Raw genomic sequence first — 11,881 nt, forward strand, 5'->3', positions numbered from 1 at the left:
ATCGGACACAAAAAACCCACAATTTTTGAAAGAGGCCCCATAAAAAATTACAAAATGCGCACAAAATTTCTCGCCGTACAGTTCGCGGCCATTTTGAAAATTGCCCTCCCTCGGTCCCCTAACCGCGAAGCGACTTTAACACGTTCAAAGCTAACTTTTGAACCTTAAGGAGTTGAATATCCGTTCTTTTTCGATATAGAGGGATGAAGGAGGGTTCTATTCACTTTTTCAATGCAAAAAACTCAATGAAAGGCCTTATCGGCCAAAAATAATTGCAAAAATTACAATAGGAAGGTCGAATTTCCCCACCATACTGTTCACGAGTTGCCGAAGTGATACGATCGAACGAAGACGTCCGCGAATGTCCTGTCTCTGTCTTAACCGTAACAAGTTCGCGAGTCGGTGCTTTGACGTAGGATGCTCGGTTGCTATGCGCTTTTGCGACTCCGCGAAACGTCTAGTTGTTTCAATACCGTTGATTGGATAGGTGTGTTACATTTCGCGCTGTATTTTAAAAATTTTTGGGCCCCTCGACAAGGATTTCGACCGAACAGGGATTTTCGAAATACATCAGGTAATATGAAACATTTTTATTTCTAAATTTGTTAAGTTATCAAATAAGCGATTGTAAAACGGATTGAAATTTGTACATTTTTTTGACAAGGTGGTTACCTACGTGTAATTTTTAGTGTGACGTTTTAGTTATGTAGTTATTATGTCAGTAACCCATTCAACGATTCTGCTCCCCACAGTGATTTTCCAGACGACTGAGAACGCTAATTAATATTGAAAAGATTTGTAGATGCTTGGCCCATAACAAATAATTGTTGTGTGCGCTTTTCGAAGAGCATTTACAATTTTTCTAATTTTTTTTTTGTTGTAACTGCTACGCAGAAACTGGTCTTTGAATGCAAGGTCCTTCGGCACATATCTGCGTAGTTTCGATATTTTCTGTTTATATTTGGACAGTTAGTTGACAATCGTGGTTGTGTTTGCTGAAGATTTTTCTTGATACGTATTTAAATAATTATCCAAAAAAATATTACCTATCGGTATTTTTTCGCGTTTGAATTGTGCAGTCTATTTTGTGGGTAGGTTAGCACAAGTCGAAACACAGTTCATCACGTGACACCAGATTTTCGATGGAATTTAGGTTAATTTTGTAGATAGGTGCGTTTTTGTTATCAGTTACACTGTTTAATCGTTTTAACAAAGTAACTTTAGTTCATTCAGTTCCACGAGTTCTCATGAATGTAAATATTTTTTTTGGATTACCATCCGCTTCTTCTTTGGTCGTAAACGTAAATGTCTCCAAAGATCGGTTCATTTACAAAATTAAACGCTTTTAATTACGAAATAGATGACATTATCAAAATTAACTTTCAATTCAAGTAAATCTCTGGCTATTTGTTCTCAAAAGATCGCAATGAACAACGAGAAACTATTCATTTCTTTGTAGTTCACCCTCTCACCGTGAGTAAAGGAGTATCGGCTTGAAGTTCATAGGGTCATGGATTCTCGGCGGATGACCTAGAAATTACATTTTTATGTGGCTATCCAAGATATTCATTTCACCCTTTGACATTATTAAAATTTATGAAAGTCAGGAACGTGTTTCATGCTACAAGACCTTCCATGGATCCGTCATGAATACTAGTAGATCAAAATCAAATTACAAATTCCTTTGTGTATAGTGATCTATACATATAAAACGTCAACCAGTCAATTGATTAAAATGAACTCTATTTATTTGGACTCTCCTAATCAACATCAAGCTTCTTCCAGGAAGAGCATAGGTTTTAAGGACGCCTCCCCTCATGTTTTCCAGAGGGTTGTCCCTGTTTTAAAACTTCATCATCTTATGGGTTTAATTCAATTTTTGGCATCTCGAATTCACGTCACTTAATAAAAAAGTTCAAGATGATACCAAGTTGAATTTATTGGGTTTTCCGTGAGAAACTGGTTTTTATTAGTATAGAAGCTGACTTCGTTCTCCTTAATTATCATCTCTTATCTAATCGTACTTTAAATTTTTTTACGGCATCACAAATTGTTTTCATTTTTATTATCGTGGATGATATTGAAAGTCATTGAATCTTGGTGGAATTTGAGCTCCATAATAATTAATCATCATTAGGTGAGCCGTTTGTGTCTTATAATCGATTTTGGAAAAGGAAACTGCAATAATGTTTGCATTAGTTTTTGTGCTTAGTCGATGATTTACAATTCCAATTAATTACCGTTTACATAAGAAAAAATTAGTGAACTCGTGTAAAACGCGTTTTTTACCAGACAAATAATTCTTTAAGCTGTGTTTAGATTTGATTAGAAATAATTAGTTTTACCATGTTCAAGTTAGCAGAAATAACTTTATTTAAATATTTTTATCTTTTATGGTAAACTAGAGCTGCCATTTTACTGTTAATGGCACTGTCACTTGCACATTACAACTAAAAGTACATATCATACACGTGTACCTCTGTTTTTAATTGTGTAAGTATGTTAAGTGTTTAGGAGAACAATTTTAATGTAACAGTGAAAAATGTTACTGATAAAAATTCATTACGCTGTTGTTGGATTTCGCGTTTATCCGTACGTAGAAAATTGCGAAACTGATAAGTAAAATTACTTCTAAATCACTTTGCATATGTATAGTATGGAGAGTTCTTCTCGTTTAACGTGATTGTTTCAAATTTTCATACGCCTGTAGTGTTGCTTGTGTAACACCTTACTGTCCCTATCTCAGTTGAAGTTGATGTTGTTTCACATGAAGTGTATGATGTGCGCAACGCCATAAGCTCAATTGATCTCCAAATAGATCGTTAGCCCCTTGGCTTTTATGTTGTGGTCGAAGAATTTTTAGAGTTGGTCCACTAGTTTTAGAGATTAAGTAGTGTAGGTAAGAAAGAAAACTTTTGGATGTTTCATCATTCCCAGCTAATGCTGGTGGTCGGACAGTACCTCGGGAGTATGTCAGAGGGTAGGGCGGAATGTCGTTGTCAGCATACTTTTAGGAATCGTAGCAATGGGTGGGTAATTCTTGCGGTGAGAAGTATGAGACGAACGAAATGAAGAGAGAAGGGGGAGAGTGATTATATGTCTAATTGATCGAAGGGAATCACAGAAAAACTTGGACCAGGCAAATGAACCCGGAATCAAACCGGTGTTCTTCTGATTGCTATATAATGGTGATGCCAATCGGTGGTTAAGAAGAGCCATGAGTGTTGGATCTCTCTAAAATCGATTTTGTGATTGCTCCAAATAAAGTCAGTTACATTTCAGAGATTGTTTGATCAAGTTTGATGTGTTAACAACCAAAAAATTCACTTGCGTCAGAAAAGAAAATCTTCTGATAGCGTTAATTCGTTAGGTATTTCTTCAAGATTTTCATCTTTTTATCCACGGAGATATAGCTCATGTCCATTAGTATGAACGAAAATAAGTACAGAAGCATAATCACGATTCGGCAATGTAAAATATCAATGGACAAAATATTTTATGATGAAGAACTCTTGCGTAATTCAAGGGACCTAGCAAATGAGACAGCATACCTACGATTGATGTTATTGTAAGCAGATCTGTTCGTCGAATCGTTACATTATCAACCGTAATTGGTCACATTAACCAGAGCCATTCTAATGTCTAAACCAGTTGAGATCTGTGGTCAAAATTAAACCAATCTCATCTACCACAATTAATATGTGACGTTATTATAAGCGAGTATTAATGTTTATACAGTAAACATGTAAAAGAAATTCTGGCAGACAAATTTAGGTAAACCAATACAGTTCCAAGTAGTAAATCCTCAGTTTACCTTTTAAATATTCCAAATGTAAGGGATCTGTAGAGGGGGCCTATGTCAGCAAAGACGAAAATTGAGAGTGTTTGAGGTGTAAATGGAAATCCACAAGAATGAATCATATTTAAACATGTCGTGACCGAAATTTTGGCTTTTCATAAATGGAATAATTCACATAATACAGATAAAGAAATTACATATTTCACCGATGCAACTTCAATAGTAGGTTCTGGGCGAATAAACATATAGATGTATGTAATGCGTTTTATTAAAAATGCATAGTACAATAAATTAAAATAAACAATAAAAATCATAAATTGTTATTAACAAAGGTTTTTTAAACCGAACTAATTAGTTAACCTCGCCAAGAAGCAACGCACGCTGTCATGGTCCCAATTGAGTGAAAGCCGAAAAACTGTCGAACTGATTATTTATTAGCAAAACAGGAAAACCTGGTTGAATGTTCAAAACTACACGCACTTCAAACTATCGACCTACCACCAAACGGGGCTACCTCGGTCTGCTTAGTGAGACATCACGTATACCTTTCGATTAGTAGCTACCCCCTCCCGGTACACCTCTTTGTCGATTTCGTCCAGGTGTTAAAACTTACTAGACTACAGTATTTTTACATCAGAAAAAATTGAAATATGCTCACAAATTATTGAACGCGATGAAGAATTGGAGAACTTCTTGACTCCTTCATGGGGAAGATTCGATATTAGAAAGGCAGGGATCTACCCATATCACAAGCAATTGACACATAGTCTACGAGACAAAAATGTGTGAGGACCATTGTACATGTACATTTCGCATTGTCTGTACCATGGCATCAGACAGACAGATACCTGCAATTGTTTCGTATATTATTCTTGCTTCATGCGACAAAATAAGCAAATTTGCATTTAATTTCTGTTCGTATAGGTATCAGTAAACGAAAGGCATCAGACCGTGTAGTCGGTTAAAATGTATTACAAGTAACCCACACTTTAGCCAATACATATACACTCACGTATGTTTTTACGTAATTTTCACACCGCAGATAGGTGTAATCGGAGGGTCAAACCTAAAAATTTTCTTATCATTTGCAATTACTTTTATGTTTTACACGTTTGTGCACTTTTATTTATCATTTTTCTCATAACCAAGTCATTACAACGGGATTTTGCATCATCATGTATTTCCTACCGGAGTTGACGACAGGTCCAAATCTAAACCAGTAGTGGGAACTACATGAGCATTGGTTTGTCGATCTGAACTAATGTTTGGCCAATAAGTACATTAATGTTTCGCTAGCTTTGGTCCAGTAGTGGACAGCCCAGAATAGGTTTGTCATGCTATGCTTGGTCCAACACTGGAAAATCTTGAGCCAATTTTGGATCAAGCTTTATCGTGTCGCAATTTCCTACATGGTATATGGGAACCTTTCTACTTCATTTCAGAAACAAAGGTGGTTTATGTTTCTTTTGTCACTTTGACACTTCGCTCCCCGGAATATTAAACTTCAAAGTCGTTTCTAATGTGGTCCCTCTGACTTCCAAATAATGGGTAGCTTCAATTAAAATTATTTGGTATCGTATATTTTTGGAGTAATTAATTGATAATAGCTTCTGAATCCTATGTGATAAATTGTGACCTCAGCATGCTTATAGGAGAGCTAATGATCACAGTCTCAATTATTTTTTACTGTACATGTCATCTTCGTCCTGTATTGTATGTAAATTCGACGTATCCAGGTTATGGCAACGTTTATTTCACTCATATAATTGAAATAGTAGATTAATTTAGAAGGCTTCTTCTCTAGAACTTAAAAGTTGCTCTTTTTGAAAGCACCAATAAACGAGGTGCTGGTTTTCTTATATCGACACCTACTAAGGTTTCTTTAACAAGGTCCATTTTAGAATAGAAAATAATTGTTTCTTTTTTTTTTTTTTTTGAAGCCTTATTCATATTTCCGCGAGACATGGCCCAATTATAGTTTATCTTCGATAAAAAAGAAAACTGTTCCATCCTTCTGTCTAACTAGCTTTTTTTATAGCGAAGCTTTTCAAAATAGAAGTGGAGGATTTAGCTTTTTATTACATTACGACTTTAAAGGGTGCGATTATGTTAATTTTTGGTTTGCGATGAGTTTCGTCTTCACCGAAGGGTCTCCAAATATTCACTAACTACATTCTTGTGGGTTGTCTCTTTAATATATGGTTTCAATGCTAATTGTCTATCAATTCTACAGGGGTCACTATTATTAAACTAATATAGATAATAATAACGCGAAGTGGTCGCACGATAAGTCCGCAATGTAACGCCAATTTTCTTGCGCTGTCCATTGAGTTGGTCGACGGCGTGGTAAGCAGAAGGAGGTTCATGGTTTTGTTCATTCACGATGTCGACCGGAGTTGCTGCTGGCGCAATTGCTGGAGCAAGTTCCTAGGTGACCTCTGGAATCTCAAGAATTCGATGGCTCTCGATGTGCTCTTTACATCCACTTTCGCTTGCCGTCGTCGTCTCTTGTTGCACTTTATTACGGTCCGCGTACGGTTTTATAAACACGCGAAAAATATTTTTTATATACGAATGCTGCTCAACAGTTTCTGTTTCAGTCTGTTCGAAAAGCAACTTTTGTCGGCCGAGGAGAATAATAAAACTAATAGCAAAAAGTACATGCGAAAAATTTTATATTCGTAACATGTCTTCTGTCGACGTTTGACCATGGAGTTTACCAGAAGATTATTAAATTGTCGTGGAATAATTTTTGATAATAAAATACGTACATGTAACAGTAACTTTCTTGTACAGCCTGCAGACATGCTTAAAATAACATTCCTGTATAAAAAGTTGAGTCCATACTTTAAAAGTGATTGGATAAATGAACGTAATCCTACTGTATAGGCGTTAATCCTTATTCAGGATAATCTGAACTGTGAGGTTTCTTTATTGCTCGTTTAAAAGAGCTTGTATCGGTTCTTCCTGTTTGTGTACCAAGCTTTTTTGTGTTAGTAAATAGAAAATATCTTCAATTACAACGATTTCGATTCGTAATGAATACCTAGCAAATAAAATTGCAAATGGTTTACTGATGTTTAGGTGCACGGCACGGCGACTGTTATCATTTAGAAAAAGTGCTTTTCAAGGAAAAAAAAAGCAAAGAACTTGTTTTAATATTCGTTAAAGTCAAGTGTTGTCCTTATAGTCTAAATAAAATAGATTAAGAGCAGGACAAGGTCGATGTAATTATCCACTTTTCAAATTTAGTTCGGTTCCTAGTAGAACTTTGTTTGTGATAGAACTGAATGAAACAATTACATCCGTTTTCTACCAGGTTTAGAATACATGGTGGTTGTAAAGCTTAGGTTAGTTGTATGTGTTAGTTTCCCATAGTTATTTCAATATTTTTGGAGCTTTGACATAATTGCCCTTTGCAGAGTTTCATCAATTAATACAATAGTAACTTATATTTCTGTTCACCAGCATATTTCACATCATCTTCGGCAAAAATATTCAAAAGAATTTACTTATACATATTTGCATTGTGATGGTTAGAGAATCCCGAAGAACCTTTAAATCTGATATTGTTTCATCAAGTATTGTACATATAATACAAGTATAGAAAGGAAGAATTCTAGATTGATTCATTTTTCTTTTGATTGTGAGACCCTACATTCGATTATCGCCTTGGTTTATTCTTTATCGTGCAGTTTGATGATAATTTTGTACTGTAACTGAATAGTACAGTTTACGTTTGGTGTTGCCCACTTAATAATTAAAGGAAGTCGGCCATTCGTAAATTATGAGAATCAGACCAAACCAGATAAGAGAAACGAACTGCTGGCTGATTAAGAAACTGTCGCGTTTTTCCCACAACAGCCACATCGACAACAACAATAACAATCTCTCGTCCCTGCCGGAGCTCCAGCATCTCAACAATCCGTTCCGCAGAACAAGGAAGGAATTCATTTGTGCTGCTGCCTTCTCGCCTGCCGCCTGCTTGCTTGCTTTTACCTACTGGTCGTGTTGCTCTCTTGTAGTTCAACTTGCTTGCTGTTGTTGATGCTGATGCAAGTTGTAGGTGCAGGACGATTACGAGTTGCGGTAGACTAAACTCGTTACGGACATAAAACGGTGCGGCCGCCCGGTGAACGACAGGAGGTATGCCAAGGTGGTGGTGACCTCCTTTTTTTTCAGGACTCGATGTGAGGGTTCAGGCTGAATTGGAATTAACCCACTGCCACTCCGCTTTGCGGTGGTCGCATTCATTCAGTATGCTACTAGGTTTTTTTTTTCATAAAGGAACAGTCGTTGATAATCTGAAGGAAATTACTGTGACATGTACCTGTCTGAATGTAATGAGGTTCATGAAACTGTGATAGTTACTGATCAGTAGACTAATTGATGTTGGAAGTTTTACTGTGGAAGGGTAAAGGTAGGCGCACATACATCATCGGAATTAGCACGGAGTGGACTCACCAGAACTCTGGATTGGCAGAAAATGAGAACTGGTACTTCAGTTACCATTTTACGTCCTACGAAACCTCTTCAAAGAAGAAGAAAAATTAGAAGGAAGAAAGAGGGATCAGGGAATCTTTTTTAGGGGAACCATAGTGTAATGTAAATTAAAAAGTTGATAAACTGGTCCATTTCTTTGTGAAACGCTTACTAGAAAAATAGATCAATTCGTTCGATATCGAGAATCGATATTTTAGAGCGGTCGTCAAAAGCGTCGTTCTCGCCTACGCTGTAATCCCATGTACGCGCTTTGTAGCGTCACGGCGATGACTATCATCGCGAGGCGACTCCGCCCGTGCGTTGTCGTCTTGATTTCGCCGCGATGTATCGGTAGTTACTTGGTGGTTGCTTATTACGATACGCGATGAGAAGCTGTTGAACTTTGGAGGTCCGTCTAGGAGGATTTAGCGAAGTCCACGATGTTAACGACGCGGACGGCGCGGCGGTGCACGGTGCGATTTCGGTGCGCCAGCGAACAAGTCAAGCACGGCACACAAGAATGAGATTATAATTGTAATATATGTGGGAGCTGTTGGCTGCAGTTGTTGAGACCGTCGTCGTCGTCGTTGTCTGTTGGCGGTGCCGATGCTAAAACAACGTCTAGGCTAGACGGGGGCCCGCTTAGGGGTCTTATATTATACTACATACGACTTCTGTCTGTTGTTGGTTGGTGTGTGTTTTATACCGCTAGTCATTCGCCAATTTTTTGTGCTTATGTGTCTGGTAATCTCCAAACGACGTTGCCGCCGCCGATTCTGAATCCTCGTCATAACAATTTGGACCCCCATTTCCTATATACATATATATTTGTGTGTGTGTGTGTGTGTATACTTGCGATTAGACCAGGACCGTAACAAAAAGTTCCACGTATTATACAACGAACGCGCTTATTCATACTATTATTTAATATTTCTTACAAACAAAAAAAAAAGAATAAGGAATGACATGACCACATGAGTGTTTGTTACACATTACGTATGTGACCCTAATTCTAGATTCCGAGAAATAAATTCTAGTTATGGAAATGACCAACTAATATTATGGACTCTGAAATTATTACAAAAATAAATCCTGAATATTAATTTTCCCAACAAAATTCCAGACTAATTACTCATTCTAAATTTATACACATGGAGTTCGTAAAGTAGCTAGCTACATTCTTTTTAAATTGAAATTTTTATCATTAATTTGTTTTGAAGCACCTAATTTTTTAATCGTGCAATCGAAAAAAGAATCGGAATTAAAAAAAGCTCTTCCGAGAGCTGTAGGCCGATAAGCAAAACAATGAGCAAATTTTAATTAACATGAACAGTGGTGAAGTTTTCAAAATACTTCACCGGAAACAGTGCAGCTTTAAGGCGCTTAAGTAAAAGTAGCATCATTTTTGTGTAATGCCCCTGGACAAAACTTTTCAGTCTCTCTCCAGCCTCTCAGAGTCTTTCAGCGTCTCTGAGAACGTCTCTCACAGTCTCTCAGTTATTGCGTAGGTGTTTTTATGGATCTCTAACAGTCTCTGTATGAGAGACTCGATCGATAAAATTGTTAAATCAGAGGTTCGAGTCTCTCGTTCAGAGAGGCTAAACAGTTTTTTTGACAGTCTCTCTCAGCGACACCAGAGAGACTCGATGAGAGACGAAGACTCGAGTCTCGTTTTCAGAAACTCGGGGCACAGCTCTTCGAGGTACTTCATTAATAAAAATCAGTGTTAAAATGACTGCAGTATTGCATATTAGTATATGTATGAAAATCTGCAATACAATCCTAAAATTTTATTATTTACTATTATATATGGACATAAGAACATATTCCATGTGCCATATTACGTAAACACCAAGCTAAATTTATTGTTTTGAATTGAATTTTTACTTTCAACTGTTGGAACTTTAACGTAAATACCTAATAATTAAAAATACGTAATTTTCTTGCGAAGTAAATGTATTTTAATAAGTTTAATCATGATTTAATACGGTGTTGCTCCTGTTTTTAAACTGATGTATAAAAATTTTGATGACAACGCACTACATAGAAAAGTTAGGCTTAAGGAAATTTAAAATTCATTGAGGAAGATAGGTTGTAAATTTAAAAATTAAGTTGTCTATCCGATTGAGGTAACATAAACTATAAAGAGATATTATCGTACGGCTAGCTGTTGTAAAATGCTAAAGAAAGTCGTAATACTACATATCCTGCTATAAAACACAGGTAACTCGCATACATCCGTGAAGGAATTAGCTGACTGGTGACATATTTATAAATAATTAGCAGGTGTTCATAAATTAAACTATAGCGCCTGCACGTCTGTCTTTATTTCTCGACTAATCCAAAAATATTAAATTTTCCTATACACCTACTTTTTTATATAATAAGAATTGGTTTCAGATAGTTGCTTAAAAGACTATTGCTCCGAAAGAGTCCATATAAAGTGTCAGGAAAAGTAATAATTGAGTTCCGATATCTAGTCAGAACGTTAGGGAATTTCAGAGATATTTCCTAAATGCCGTACATATACAGGATTAAAAAAATGTTTTAGAATTTTCTGGAAGGTTGTAGAACGTTAGCGAATAATAACTGTTTTTCCCTGAGCGAAGCGGGGGCAACCCTACTTGTTTTTAATAACAGTCTAACAACTCGTAGTTTAAAGTGATAATAATATCCAAAACCGACCATAATATTCATAGTGATAGNGCTTAAAAGACTATTGGCCCGAAAGAGTCCATATAAAGTGTCAGGAAAAGTAATAATTGAGTTCCGATATCTAGTCAGAACGTTAGGGAATTTCAAAGATTTTTCCTAAATGCCGTACATACACATGATTAAAAAAATGTTTTAGAATTTTCTGGAAGCTTCTAGAACTTAGCGAATGATAACTATTTTTCCCTGAGCAAAGCGAGGGCAACCCTACTTGTTTTTAATAACAGCCTAACAACTCGTAGTTTAAAGTGATAACAATATCCAAAACCGACTGAATAAAATTAAATGTAAAAGTATAAAAGTAGGCTCTATGATTGAATATGAATGTGAATTGATTGTTGCTTTTTGATACTGTTATTGATACTGTTTTGATACTGATTCGATACTGTTTCGTTACTCTTTTGATACTGATTCGATACTCTTGATACTGATTCGATACTGTCTTGATACTGATTCGATACTGTTTAAAATGTGTATTTTAATTACTTAAATAGTTTCGCCAGTGGGCGTTAACAATAACATTGAGGGTGCAAGGCGACCCTGTCAGTCAGGTCAATACCCCATTTCAGGTACAGACAAAATACGTGAATTTAAATTTGGAAACTACAGTAATATAGCGAACGTGACTTTACAAAAGGAAGAAATGTTACAATAAGATAGTAGAATACATTATAAAATTTATGGTTCAAAAATACTGAGATTACTGTTTGCATTTGATAAATAATATATACCTGAAAATTGTAGCTAAATAATAAAATGAATAATAGAATTGAATTTGTATACAAATAGAAAATAATACTTAAAATTTCCGACAATAATAAAATTAGTATGCAAAATAAAATAAACCTATAGTATTGTAAAGATGCAACAAACTGCCTCAGCATTGTT

At 36.0% G+C, this 11,881-nt stretch overlaps 1 long non-coding RNA gene across 1 annotated transcript in view; it reads left to right on the forward strand.

Annotated features, from left to right (window-relative positions):
- The first annotated feature begins 479 nt into the window (after window positions 1-479).
- LOC108741680 overlaps window positions 480-11,881 on the forward strand; it is a 75,289-nt gene continuing 63,887 nt past the window's right edge. Inside the window, exon 1 of the long non-coding RNA XR_003232447.1 lies at window positions 480-574. This is a non-coding gene — a long non-coding RNA (uncharacterized LOC108741680). The remainder of the gene's footprint in view (window positions 575-11,881) is intronic.

The sequence above is a fragment of the Agrilus planipennis genome, unplaced genomic scaffold (assembly GCF_000699045.2).
Source record: "Agrilus planipennis isolate EAB-ADULT unplaced genomic scaffold, Apla_2.0 scaffold2, whole genome shotgun sequence".
NCBI classification, from domain to species: Eukaryota; Metazoa; Arthropoda; class Insecta; order Coleoptera; family Buprestidae; genus Agrilus; species Agrilus planipennis.